The 14,833-nt window shown below is 47.4% G+C and overlaps 1 protein-coding gene across 1 annotated transcript in view; it reads left to right on the top strand.

The window, feature by feature from the left end:
- Positions 1-8,839: 8,839 nt before the first annotated feature.
- SEC22C (SEC22 homolog C, vesicle trafficking protein) overlaps positions 8,840-14,833 on the top strand; it is a 32,983-nt gene continuing 26,989 nt past the window's right edge. The window contains exon 1 of the mRNA XM_090047855.1: positions 8,840-8,922. The gene's annotated coding sequence lies outside the window, so the exon portion shown is untranslated. The remainder of the gene's footprint in view (positions 8,923-14,833) is intronic.

The raw sequence follows: 14,833 nt of genomic DNA, 5'->3' as shown, positions 1-14,833 counted from the left end.
TTCTAGGGCTTCAGATGGGATAGTGAGCGATATGGACCTGTGGCTTGACTCAGGGTGGCATTTTTTTGATACTACCTATTGTACCATTACCATTTATGTGTGTGTCTTGTCTTAAAGTGCCGTAGGTTCCTAACTAGACTCTCAGTTGGAACAAAATAGAGAACGCATGTCTGTTTATTTCTTTTTGGTGATGTTAGCAGATGTAAAACTTTGACATTTAAAGGTAAAGTAGATCACCAAAGAATGCTTGAAGTTTTGCACCGTGCTACTATGTGCCTAGACTGTGTGCCTAAGGCACTGGCACATTGGTCATTGGATCAGAAAATGGAGCTCTATTGGTGGACAAACACTGAATTCACTTTCATGGTATATAGCTTGATTTCCAATGTACTCAGTAAATACAGGCTTTAAAACCTATTAGATCAAATTTAGTCTTGGTCGACCTGGGCATCCCTCTGATTTATAGATTTGGCCCATTGAAGTATTTGGTTGTCCAATCTCATACAGAAACTGGATCATGGTGTTAGTTTTGGAAACAGTAAACTGTGTTTTCTGGGCATGCTATTTCCTTGTACAGGGAAAAAGGAAAGGGATGTTTTATGCTTGGAATGGGGTTGGCACATTGGTGTAAAGGAGATCTGGTGGATACATTTTTTCTAAGGTTGATGCTGTTTTCCTGTGAATGAAACAAGGAGGAAGGGAATTATGTACTGTTAGGCTCTAGAGAGGATGCAGGGAACAGCAGGATGGTGAGCCTACTTTCTATTCTTGGAAAACTGGGTGAAGCAATAATAAAAAAATAGGAATTGTTCAGCACACAGATGAACATAACTTGCTGGGGAGGGAGGGACATGGCTTTTTGACAAGGGAAGTCATGCCTCACCAACCTACTAGAGTTCTCTTAAGGGTGTCAGTAAGCAGGTGGATAAGACCTTTGATAAGGTCCCCCATCAGAGGCTCTTAATGAAGTTAAGTAGTCACAGGAAATTGTCCACTCATAGATTAGAAACTGGCTTAAAGATAGAAAGCAAGGAGTGAGTATAAATGATCAGTTTTCAGGATGGAAAGACATAAACAGCGGGGTCCCACAGGGATCTGTATTGGGACCAGTGCTGTTTAACATATTCATAAATGATCTGGAAAAGGGATGAGTAGTGAAGTGGCCAATATGTGGATGACAAAAGTATTCGAAGTGGTAAAGACTGAGGTAGACCGTGAGGAGCTACAGAAGGATCTGGCACAATTGAGTGAATGAGCAGCTAAATGACACATGAAATTCAGTGTAGATAAGCATAAAGTGATGCACCTGGGCAAAAATCACCCAAACTATACCTACACTATGATGGGCTGTACATCAGCAGTTGCCACACAGGAAAGAGATTTGGGAGTCATTATGGACAGTTTGCCAAAAACATCAGCTCAGTGCTCAGCAGCCATCAAAAAGGCAAGCAAAATGTTAGGAATTGTGAACAAAGCAGAATCTATCACTATGCCGCACTTGAATGCTGTGCCCAGTTTTGGTCCCCACACCTCAAAAAGGACATGGAGGAACTAGAGCAGGTTCAGAGAAAGACAACAAGGATGATTAGTGGTATAGAGCGGCTTCCATACGAGGAGAGATTAAAGAGGCTACAACTATTCAGTTTAGAAGAGAGATATTTGAGAGGGGACATGATAAGGGTTTACAAAATATTAAACAGAGAAGATAAAGTAAATAGAGGGTAAATATTTATAGACTCTCACAGATAAGAACTAGGGGGTCACAAAATGAAACCAGTAGGTAGTATGTTTAAAACTAACAAAAGAAAGTTCTTTTTCGCACAATAGGTTCATCTACATGTGCCTCTTTTAAGTGGGCTTAGCCTAAAAATCATCATTTTGAAGTGCATTAAGGGCACATCTACACGTGCACACCTGTAATGTGCCTTTAAAATGGCTGTTTAAGGCTATGTGAGCCTAAATTTGATACCCACATAAAGCAGGTATCAAATTTAGGTCCGAAAAGCTAAGTTGCATTAGCTCACATGTAGAAGTGCTAGTGCACATTAACACGGTGTGCGTCAATGGACACATGCTGTGTTAATATGAATTAGCATGTCTACACATGCACTAATGTGACTTAGCTATTCATGCCTAAATTTAATGCGCCTTAACTGGTGCAGGGACCTACTCTGGACTCCTTTAAGAAGCGTTTGGACACTTATCCTGCTGGGATCCTTTGGCCCCAGCTGACTTCCTGCCTCTGGGGCAGGGGGCTGGACTTGATGATCTTCAGGGTCCCTTTTAGCCCTAATGTCCATGAAATCTATGAACTCTTAATGTGCATTAGTGCATCCGCATGTAGAGATATGCCTCAATTGCCTTAATGCCCATTAAGCAAAGGTACATTAAGTTTAGGCACTTGTAAATACATGTGTAGACACCCCCAGTGTGCAATTAAAGTGTAAAACTCTGACACCAGATGTTGTGGAAGCCGAGAATTTAGTGAGATTCAAGGAGGGATTGGACAAATTCTTGGAGGAAAGGTGTATTAGTTGTTATTGAGCATGGGGGTGAGGGGCATGGCCTTTGAATCAGAATGTCCTAGATGCTGGAGGCTGCAACTGAGAGAGGAACAGTGCAAAATACCTGTTCGTTTCCCTTTCAGCACCTGTTCTCCGCCCCCACGTGACATAAATACTGGGCAAGATGGACCTACGGTCTGACCCAGTAAACAGCGATTATGATGATCTGATGACCTGCCGACTCTTCAGATTTCCAACACGATTCAGGGGTGTGTTTGAAACAGAAGACTCTGTTTGAGGAAGGAAATGCATCATGTTTGAACTAGGTTAGAGGGGCAACCACACTTCAGACAGGTCCCCACAACAGCACCAGGTTAAGTACCATTTGGAAACTGTCCAGTGCATCAGAGCTAGCAAACAAGCTCTTGCAAAAGTGTCACAGGATGTTTTTTAATGACCATGGTCAGGAGCTTGGTGTTACTGAGTGCTCTTAGAACCATGCATCAGGTATTCAGTTTGTATTGGTTTAGAGGAAAAGGCAATCAGTACTTGTGGTAGAGATGATATCTTTTATTAGACCAACAAGATTTCTTCCCAGAAGCTTTTATTAGATCAACAAGTTTGTGCCTGAAAGCTTGCAATTAAAGGTTTTTTGGGTTTTTTCCCCAAAAATCTTGTTGGTTGAATAAAAGATATCACCTCTACCATGAGTCCTTATTGCTTTATAACCATCCTTCTGGCTGAATGCTGACTCGGAGGGACAAACTCCTGCTATAATCCCAATATAATTTCCTGCAAAACTAAGCTGCATTGTCTGACTAAGTTGTCATGGGAGGTCTCCAGTTCATACAGATCTGATCTTACCCTGATCCGTTTATGAATTCAGATGAGCTCATGCCTTTAGTGATGAGCCTTGATGGACCTTGGTCTTATCTTTTGTGTTAATAACTTGAACTTATTAGGAAGATGAGAAGCATGTTATATTATCAGCTTGCCTTTTAACCTCATTTTGGATGGACTTTGATTACGTTGTTCAGCGGCTATATATGAATTTGTCTTCCATGGCTAGAAACTGCGGCAGCAGGGCCACAAGTATTTCCCATGCTATTCTTTCCCTCTGATTTTATATGGCCTCACTATAAGAAATGATAGGATGACTTCCTGGGTGTATGACCTTACTCGGCGAGCCTGCAGGAGGGGCAAGGTCAATTTAGGACTTCTCTTATAATAAAAGTCAAATGAGACAACTGCTGCTAACATTTGAGAGGCCAGGAGTGCCTAAAATCTCTCAGTGCAGATGGACGCAGCTTTAAAAATATGAATCCCCTTGCATTCAAAATGTGCGTTGCCTTGCGTGGTGGACTTGCTGCTTTTGCTTGGCAAGCCCGGCTTGGAGAAAGACACTCCGGATTGGTGGAACATTTCTACCAATCAGGTAACAGCTGGGCGGGGTTTCAGAATTCCCGGGGCGAGGAGCTCCTGGACCTGATTGTAGACTGCGCTTTGCAGGTCCAGCAGACTTCAGGGGCGGGGCCTCCAGAGTGCCAAAGAACTAGAAGAGCCCTGGAGCCTAGAGCAGGGCCTGGGAAAGGGGAGGCCCAGGCGTAAGGCTAGGTAAACCCAGCCAGCAGCAGCTAGGTTGCCCCCCATGAGAGCTGGAAGAGCCCTCGGTGCCCAAAGCGGGGCACAGGACCCGGAGGGGTTTCGGACGGACTCAGACAACGCTCAAGGGGACTCTGATTGAGCAAAGGACTTTAAGACCTGGTCGATGGCTCCTCGAAAAAAACTGTAAGTTACTGGTGGAGTCAGGTCCCACAGGGGAAACATACCTGAAAGATTCAGGATGTGAAGGGGATGCTCCAGTCCATCATCCAGCCCTCCGATTATTACCCCATGGTCCTTGTCCATGTGGGTACTAACGATGCGGCCAGGAGAGCCCCTGATCGCCTGATGGAGGACTACCATGCTCTGGGAGGCGTGCTGAGGGAGATGGGCGCACAGGCGGTCTTCTCTTCCATCCTGCCAGTGAGCGGACGCGGCAGACGTCACGAGATGTGCATTGCGGAGACCAACTGGAGGCTACAGGAATGGTGCTTCGAGGCGGGCTTTGGCTTCCTCAGCCATGACCGGCACATCGTGATGAGAGACATGCTGGGATGGGATGGGCTCCACCTTTCCCCTAAAGGTAAGCGTGTGTTCTCTTCCAGGTTGGTGAACCTCCTTCGGCGGGCTTTAAACTAGGCTCGTCGGGGGAGGGGGAAGATGAGGGCGGAGGAGACGATGAGATACCAGGCCCAGCAACAGCCAGCGAGCCCAGACCAATGGTCAAAACGGAGAAACAGGTAAGCGATGGGGGACGGGGCATTGCTGAGACTAGGGGGTCAGTGGGCACAACCGCTGAAGGCCTCAAATGCCTCTACACGAATGCTCGAAGTATGGGGAAGAAGCAGGAGGAACTCGCCCTCCTCCTAGCTGTCACCAGCCCTGACATAGTAGGGATCACAGAAACGTGGTGGGACTCATCGCATGACTGGGCGGTGAGTGTCAAGGGCTATAGGCTATACAGGAAGGACAGGATAGGAAGGAAAGGTGGAGGAGTAGCACTCTACATCAAGGAGGAATATACTTCCTCGTTAATTAGCATGGGGGTAGAGGGGGGGCACTCTGAGGTGCTCTGGGTTAGAGTAAAAGGCAGTCCAGGGGAGAGAGACTTAACGGTGGGAGTCTACTATAGACCTCCCAACCAGGGAGAAGAGCTCGACCTGGAATTCTTAGGTCAGCTTACAGAGGCAGTGAGGGCTAAGGATGTGGTCATCATGGGGGACCTGAACTTCCCAGACATCTGCTGGGAGGAGCAGTCAGCCAAGTCTGATCGCTCACGTCGGTTCTTAGCCAGACTGCAGGACCTCCATCTAACCCAGGAGGTGCACAGTCCCACCAGGGGAGACGCCTTGCTGGACCTAGTGCTGGCCACGGGTGATGACCTGGTGAGGGGGCTGCGGGTGATGGGCCACCTGGGAGACAGTGATCATCGCTTGCTGGAATTCACCATCCAGCGTAAGGTGGCAAAGGGCTGCAGCAAGGCAACAGCCCTAGACTTTAGGAGGGCTGACTTCAACAAGCTAAGGAGGATAGTTGGGGAAGCGCTGAGGACCCAGAGGGGAAGGGAATCAGATGTCGAAGGTGAGTGGTTGCTCCTTAAGGAGACGATCCTCCATGCCCAAAGGGAGGTAATCCCAACAAGGGTCAAAGGGAGCAGGAGAGCACATAAACCCCCATGGCTCACTAAGAGCATCCGGGAATGTCTCCTTGCTAAAAGGGAGGCATATACCCAATGGAGAGATGGGGTCATCGCCAAGAAGGACTATGTTATAGTCGCCCGAGGATGTAGGGGGGCAGTCAGGAGGGCCAAGGCAGAGTTGGAGATAGGACTAGCTTCCCAGATTAAGGACAATAAGAAGTCCTTCTTCAAATACATAGGGGGTAAAAAGAGGGTCCCGGGTAATGTGGGGCCCCTGCAGGACACGATGGGCAACTTAGTCATCACGCCAGATGACAAAGCTAACATATTTAACGATTTCTTTGCCTCTGTCTTCCTAAGTAGGGACCAGTTCAGCCACCTCCCTGCTGGGCCCCCCTCGGGCCCCGAGAGAGACACGCCTGGGCCAAGGGTTAGCGAGGAGTTAGTTAGGGTACTTCTGGAGAGGCTGGACGTGTTCAAGTCCGCTGGTCCGGACGATCTTCACCCTAGGGTTCTACAGGAACTGGCCGAGGTCATTGCGGGACCCCTGGCGCGGCTCTATGAGCACTCGTGGTGCTCTGGCGAGGTGCCGGAGGACTGGAAGAGGGCCAATGTGGTCCCTATCTTCAAAAAGGGAAAAAAAGAGGACCCGGGAAATTACAGGCCAGTTAGTCTGACCTCAATCCCGGGTAAGCTCTTTGAAAAAATTATCCTGGCACACATCCAGGAGGGCCTTGCGGGGGAATGCATGCTCAGGGGCAACCAACATGGGTTTATCAGTGGCAGGTCTTGTCAGACCAACCTGGTGGCCTTTTACGATCAGGTCACCAAATCATTAGACGCAGGGGTTGCTGTGGATGTAGTCTTTTTGGACTTCCGGAAGGCTTTCGACACTGTCTCTCACCCTGTCCTCATCAAAAAGCTGGGAGACTGTGGTGTCGATGCCCACACGGTCAAATGGGTCGCCAACTGGTTGGAGGGCCGCACCCAGAGGGTGGTAGTGGATGGGTTCTTCTCGACCTGGAAGGATGTGGGCAGTGGGGTTCCGCAGGGCTCGGTCCTCGGGCCTGCACTGTTCAACATCTTCATCAGTGACTTGGATGAGGGGGTAGAAAGCACCCTGTTCAAGTTTGCTGATGACACTAAGATGTGGGGGGATGTGGGTGCACTAGAAGGGTGCAATAGGCTACAAGCTGACCTTGACAGGTTGCAACGGTGGGCGGATGAGAATAGGATGGGGTTTAACACTGATAAGTGCAAGGTGTTGCACATGGGGAGGAAGAACCGGCACCACACTTACAGGTTGGGGAACTCTCCTCTTGCCAGCACGGAGACGGAAAAGGATCTTGGAGTCGTCATTGACTCCACGATGAACATGGGCCGGCAGTGTGGGGAGGCAGTCAAGAAGGCCAATCGTACCCTATCATGCATCCACAGATGCATCTCGAGCAGGTCCAGGGAGGTGATCCTCCCCCTCTATGCGGCACTGGTCAGGCCGCAGCTGGAGTACTGCGTCCAGTTCTGGGCGCCACACTTCAAGAGGGACGTGGACAATATGGAAAGAGTTCAGAGGAGGGCCACTCGTATGATCAGGGGTCAGCAGGGCAGGCCTTATGAGGATAGGCTACGGGACCTGAACCTGTTTAGCCTCCACAAGAGAAGGCTAAGGGGGGACCTTGTGGCCTGCTACAAACTGGTCAGGGGGGATCAGCAGGTATTGGGGGAGTCCCTGTTCCCCCGTGCGCTGCCAGGAGTGACCAGGAATAACGGTCACAAACTGGCGGAGGGTAAGTTTAGATTAGATATTAGGAGGCGCTACTTCACAGTCAGGGTGGCTAGGGCCTGGAACCAGCTTCCAGGGGAAGTGGTGCAGGCTCCTAGCCTGGGGATTTTTAAAAGGAAGTTAGATGAGCACCTTGCCGGGGTCATCTGACCCCGGTGCTCTTTCCTGCTAAGGCAGGGGGTCGGACTAGATGATCTACCTAGGTCCCTTCCGACTCTAGCTACTATGAAACTATGAAACTATGAAATAAGGTAAATCCCCTTCCCGCCGGCCGCCGCGAAGGCCCGGGTGGAAGTTTCCCGCTCAGCTAGACCCATAGAAGGGGAAGCGCCCCTTGCTAGCTGGGATCCAGGGGTAAATGTGCCTTATATCATGTACAACTGCACCTCTTATTTTGTATGATTACCATAATTATAAATATGCTGTACAAAATGTTATGGAATTGGGTTAGTTTGGTATGATGGGTGGTTAGTGTATTGTATTGTAAATATTTACCTGTGTACCTTTGGTGCTGTTAAAAGATATTACTAAGAATATTTTTGGAAAGTTTTCTTTTGCTATGTATTGTAATATTTACCTATATATATAGAATACGATACCTATCTAAATATATATTATATATCTATATATAGATCTATGTATAGATCGCTCTCTCTTTATACATATATATCTATCCTACTAAGGGTGTTGTATAATTGGCATACCCTCGTTACCTGTGCAGAGGAGTACATCCAGGGGAGCAGATCCTTTGCCCCCAGCAGATTGGACCAGGTTGTGTTGGAAGTCCCTGCGAGCGGAGGCAGCCCCTTCACTCCGCACCCCACCCCACCCCTCCGGGGCAGCTTGCTGCTATTTGACGGAGCATTGGATAAATATTATTGAAGCGTTTCATAGTCTACATCATCAATATTAGAGGCTGTTTGGTATTCGGGGAAGAGTCATCTCTTAAGGGGCGGACGTTGTGGAGGGTTGGGCAGAGCACAGCATGTGGGAAAAGGCAAAACCTCTCAAGAAACCTTAACAATGCAGATTTCTAGCACAATGGTTCATCCTTTCCTTTTGGACAGATGAGGGAGGTCATCCCCCAACTCCAAATTTTGGGCGTGGCACTAAATAACCCCAAATCCAGCCCTGGCCCTGCTGCCAGGCAGAGGACAATACACTCAGACGGCGGCCTCCTTCCCCACGCCCCCCACAGCGGGGCCTGTCACTTTAAGAGCCGGGCTGCGGAGGAGGGCGTTCCACCTGGCGGACTCGCCTGCGCCCTGTCTTCCGGGCCTGCGCGCCGCTCTAGCCGCCATCTCTATGGCGGGCGGAAGCGGAAACGGAGGGGGCGGGGCGGCGCAGCCCGCGGGGCGGCGAGTGACGCGGCGGCGCGGGCGGGGCGGGGGCAGGTGAGAGCGCGGGGGGGCGGGGTCCGGGGCCGCGGGGTCCTCGCGGCGGGGGGGGACTGGGACTGGGACTGGGGCCGAGGCTGCGGGGGGGCGTCTGCGTCCGGGCCGGCGGCATGGGCACCGCCACAGCGGGGACACGGGGTGGGGTGTGCTGCACACACACACGCTCACATATATATGCCTGTGCACACGTACGCGCTCATACACACACAGGGACACACATAGATATACGCGGACATACATACACATATACACAAATATGTCCACACGGACACGTGTGCACTTATATCTGCATACACACATGCATGCACACGTATGTACGTATGTATACAAGTGTGTCTGCCAGCGCTTCTGCTGGGACCACAGCCAGGGGTTCCTGGCCTGTGAGTCTCGTCCGTCTGCTCCGCCTCAGGCCGATGCCAAGTTTGGGGTCATTTGGGGATTTTACCCCCAATCTGGTTGGTGCGGGCGGGGGCACGGCCTCTCCCTGGGATCCCTTGAGGCCATATTGATACTTCAGAGAAGCGGGACATCGGCTGAGCGGTTCCCCTGCTTTCCATGTGACGGGCTGGGGTGTTCGGTCTGTGTTGTCAGGGTTGAGGGGAGTCTTATGTAGAGTTTAGATGCTGGTTTGTATGGGGTGGTTTGGACAGGAGTGAGTGAGCCTGCCTCAGGCAGGGGGTTGGACTAGATATGCCCTCTGGAGGTCCCTTCCAGCCCCGCTGCTTCTGATTACTGAGATTCTTTTTGTGCATGTGTGTGTCGAGGGAGTGAGTGCAGGTTGCACGGTGCCAACCGTGTAACGGGTTTTTGGTGTGATTTGATCTGCCAAGTGAACCATAGGGGCCACTTGGCAGAGAGGTGGAATTGGAGTTATACACACGCACATTATTTTTTATATATATATATATATATATATATATATATATATATATATGTATATATTAGAAATAAATATTTTTGCCAAAAAAACCCCCCTTTTTTGGTGCTGAACTCAGGTCCTCAGATGCTGTGGAATGACATGCTGCAAGCAGGTAGTATACGAAGGAGAGGGCAATTGGAAAACAAAAGACAAGGCTGAGCGTGCGACTGTGGAAAACTGAGTAGCTGAGCGGGCTTGATAGGTGCCCCCCCCGAATCACTCCGGAGGCTGGCTCTTTGGTACCTGGCATCAACCTTCTGGCTGCGTGGTGAACTATTGTAGTGTCACTGAAGGCTGCTGGGAAAGAGGGGAGGACATACTACGCACTGCTTCCTTAGCCAAAGTAACTGGCCGTGGTCCCGCCCTCACATATATTAACTCATCCTAGTTTATTATGTGAAGTCTGAGACTGGAAAAAAAAAAAAAAAAGCAGCACAGACACTTTAGCTCTGTAAAGCCTATTGTGCATGATCCTTCCTTCTTGCTCGTTCATTTAGAGACATCTGTGCATCTTCCCTGCCCTGCTAGAGTTTTAGGGCACATATTTTTCATGGTATGAGGCAGTGTGGTGCGGAGATGCTTAGATCTGGCGGAGAACAAACTAGCTTGCTTTCACTGTGCAGAAATACTGGCTGCAGCTCAGGGCATGTTGGGAGCTGAGCTACTAGCGAGTCTAGACCAGTGGTATTCCAGTTCACTGACCAAATGTAGCCTGAAGAGTTCCCCACAAGTTTGGAAACTTGGTGGTGGGGAAGCCATGGCAATTAGCTTTGCCACTGCTCCCCCACTGCCAAATTTCCAGACCTGGGAGAGCTCCATAGTCCAGATGATCGAGCTCCATAGTCCAGATGAGAGCGCCCCAAGGGATGACGAGGTCGAACGGTCACAAACTCCTGCAAGACCGTTTCAGGCTGGACATAAGGAAGAATTTCTTTACTGTCCGAGTCCCCAAGGTCTGGAACAGTCTGCCAGCGGAGGTGGTTCAAGCACCTACATTGAACACCTTCAAGAGGAAATTGGATGCTTATCTTGCTGGGATCCTATGACCTCAGCTGACTTCCTGCCCTTTGGGCAGGGGGCTGGACTCGATGATCTCCCGAGGTCCCTTCCAGCCCTAATGTCTATGAAATCTATGAAATCTGTGGCTGTATCTGGCATGACCCGTGGGGTTGTGCTGTAGCCCGATCTGGTGTGCAAGACTCGGCCGGTATGCAGGTTCCTGCTGTGGGGTCACATCAGAGCACCAGGTCGTGCCTGCAGTATGACCCTTGTGTGGGATCAGGCCCGCAGGATCAGATTGACACTACAGGTCTAGGCCGTAATCCTTGCATCTCAGAAGAGCCGATTTAAGTTGGTACAGTGTTGTGTGACTGTGGCCATGTTGCTTTTTATGGCCCTTGCGCACCCAGAGCTAGTTCGGGTTCTTTGTAGGGCTGCCTTGGAGTGCACATACAGTGACTCTGGAGTAGGTCTAGATGCCCTTTTCCGCCTCTGCTATTAGGAGGCACAATGGGTGCTTAGCCCATCTGAAAAGGAGAGCGAAGGTTCATTATACATAGTAAAATTCCATTGCTAATCAAAAAGATACACAGCTAAAAAGCCTCAGACTTCCAGATGAGGATAACTTTCACAGACACCTTCCTTTTGTCTTCAGTAGAATTGCATACGTTTGGCCAAGGTCAGAACTTGGACAAGCAACTGGAAGTGGGTTGAAACCGTCCCATGGACTGCCTTCAAACAAGGGAAAGGCTCAGCTGGGCCATGAGAGAGACTTGAGACACTTCAGGTTTCTCAGTACTAGCAGCTTCCTATTGCTGCTGAATGAGACTGATTTAAGGAGCAAATTCCTCTAATGCTGACAACAAAAAAGATCATTATTTTTAGACAAAGCAGCTGGGCAGTTGTCTAGTTGTCTCTCCACCTGTGCTCTGAGGCTTTTAGTTGGCAGTGTTTTCTCTCTCACAAAATAAGGACAAGTGTAATAGAAATCTGTAGAAGAAATGGCCTCTATAAATAGGGAATTGAACTTGTATAGAGGGTTACATAACACTGTAATATATGTCAGTTTTATATGTAGCGCATTGCCCACTCTTGAAATGAGCCATAGGCTATAAAGCATGTTTGCGAGCTGTTGTCACACTGACCAGTATTTTTGAGACCCACTGAAATTCATAATTTGTCTCTGAAAAGTTCTATCCTACCCTACTGGCATATTACTTGAAATGATTAAGCAAAGTTATACCTGTTTTCCACTGATGTGGAGCTGCACTAATGAGGTATTTTTATTAAATATGTTTCACCTCCGTGTGGATGGTGTCTCTGAATGAATCCTCCGAACACATCATTGCACTCAATTTTGAGGATCAAAAGACTTGACAGGTGCTTAACAGAGAAGTAAAGATGTATTTTCTGGCCCCAAACCTTTAACTGTATGACCGGATCCGTGCACATAGTTGGCTCCTCCATGAAGTCAGTGGGACTCTGTACAAGAGCAAAGGTCCATCATAGAGTTGGTTGCTGGATAGGGCCTTAAATTCAGGCAAGCGATAAAATGCAAACAGAAAAAACAAGCTGAGGAGACGAGAGGCAGGGTAAGAGTTACGGTAATGAGATCTGATTTACTTTGGGTGGATTTGTCATTGTGGTATGCATTTGCTGATGCTGGGTGACGTGGCAAAGTTTAGTTGTTAAGAGCTTAATGAATTAGTGGGAAGAAATTTGGTAAATGGATTTTTGAATGGTCTTTTGTGCCTGCAGGGCAATGGTAAGCAAGTTGCAGAGATGAAAATTATGGTGCTTTTTGGTTTTGCTGCAGAATAGGAATGGGAGGAAGGCATGCAAAAGGAGATCCTTTCAGAGAGGTGGGTGTATTTGAGTGCTGCCCTGACTGATGGTGTGATATATAAAACAGATGTGTCGAACAGCCTTGTGCTGCTATTAGGCATTGCTGTCTGTGTGCATGGTAACATTAACTGTCACCTGTCTTAATCAAATCCCTGCCAGATTTTTACCAAAACTTCAGATGGATGAAGACCACAAGTTGATTTCTTTTTGTATGGGGAGAAGCCTTTGCTCCTACAGCTTGCACTGTTTTACTCTTGCAATGCAAGCTGTAAGTGTGTTTAGTTTGGAGAAAAGGAGGCTGAGTGGGAAGCAGGGTGACATGATAGCTGTTTTCAAATATTTGAAAAGTTGCCCTAAAGAATTAGAGAACAGTTGTTCTCCCCTGCCATAGAGGGCGAGATCTGAGGCAGTGGGTTTGAACCATGACTTTTGGACTGCAACAAAAAAAGGAACAAGGGTAATAGAACAAGCTTCCCAGGGAAGTTGTGGCATCCCCTTTACTGGAAGATTTTGAAAAGAAATTGGGTGGGCTTGTTCAGCAATTTGGGTTGGTCCATGAATGGGGCACCCTGCAGCTGTGCAGGGGTCAGATTACCCTCAGAGTCTCTTCTAACTCTTTGATTCTGTTTAATATTGCCATGTTTGATGCTACATTTTAGGATTAAACTCTTCCTGCCTGGAATATAATTAGACCTCTCTACTGTGGTGCCTGCTGGTGTCTCACTTGGCACGTGGTCCGGTGGTGACCAAATCTTTCAGAGGAAAGAGGCCCCCTGGTTTGGAATAACCAGGTTTGGAATAACATGCCCTGGTAATGAGTGACTGACTTACACTTTCATGCTTTTGGGTTTATCCGTTAGAAAATTGTTTTTCCTGGGTAATTTAACTAAAGGTGCTGTCTGTACAAATATCTAATCCTTCTCTGAATTCTAAGCTCTTGGCATCCAAGGTATATTGAGTCAGTCAGTGACATAGGTTAATTATAGCCCATGGCATAAAGAAATAAAAACCCTTTATTCTGTTTTCAGTTTGCTGCCTTGCTTGGCATGTTCCCTCACTCTTCTGAGAGCATCAGTACAAGTGCCAGATGTCTCTTCTTTACGCCTTTTCATTATTTTAGATATTTCCAAAACTAATTTTGTACAGCAGACTAAATTGAACTTAGTATTTGCACTTGATGACTGAAAGTATGCTGCTATTTTGCTATTTGGATTTCACTTGAAAGTCACTGCCAATATTCTTCTGAACCAACAAACTTATTGAAACTTTAACCTGCTAAAATATTTGTGCACTGTTTTTTCTTACATTCGTATTGACCAGAGCAAATTAAAGGTCACTATCCTACATGCAGTTATCTTATCATTAAGCTGGTGAACTGTTGTTAAGGAGAGGTATGTTAAAGTGCAACTATTCTTGGACTTTCTTTTTGATTTTACAATATCATTTATTTTATTAGCATAAATTATTACGGGAATAGTGTTGAGGCATCTTTTAAAGTTTTAATTTTCTCCATTTTGAAAGCTCAAAACTAACAAGTTCTGTTGTCTTTCAGCCTAGCAAATATGGACCTTTTTACTGGAGTGGAAGCCCTAAGTGACTTCTTTCTTTATTTCATAGTTTGGATAAATACAATGGTATCACTAATATCAGCATAATTTTAAAAAGATAGGTTGTGCTCCCTCCAGCTGTGTGCTTTGCTAACAGAATTGCACAACAGCAACAAAAATGTGCACAACTATTGCCTTAATTTCTTGTATGGTAAAGTGTTTCATTCCTATTCAGCACACCAAACACCTGGTTACACAGTGTAATTTTTGTCTCATTCCCCAGATTTATTAGTATGAGTTATGAATTGGATATAAATTAGCTTTCTGTGGTGCTGCAGAAACTATTCTTATGAGGGTGGTGGAGAAGCTAGCTCAGGTTCTCTGAGTTGTGTCCCTCTTAATTTTACCATTGAACAGGAAAGTTTAGACGGCGATCAGAGGCATTATGAAGTACTTGATATAGCCAGTTCTAATTTTTTGCTAGGTGATCCTGTGCTTGGGAATTATGAGATCCAGTGACATGTTTTTTTGAGACAAATCAACGTTTTAGTGGGCAAGGATTATCTTTCTTAATCCAATGAAGTTATAATGTGTGTGC

Source organism: Crocodylus siamensis, chromosome 5 (assembly GCF_052110815.1).
Source record: "Crocodylus siamensis isolate JL-2025a chromosome 5, ASM5211081v1, whole genome shotgun sequence".
Classification (NCBI taxonomy): domain Eukaryota; kingdom Metazoa; phylum Chordata; order Crocodylia; family Crocodylidae; genus Crocodylus; species Crocodylus siamensis.
This window is presented reverse-complemented; position numbering and strand designations above follow the sequence as displayed.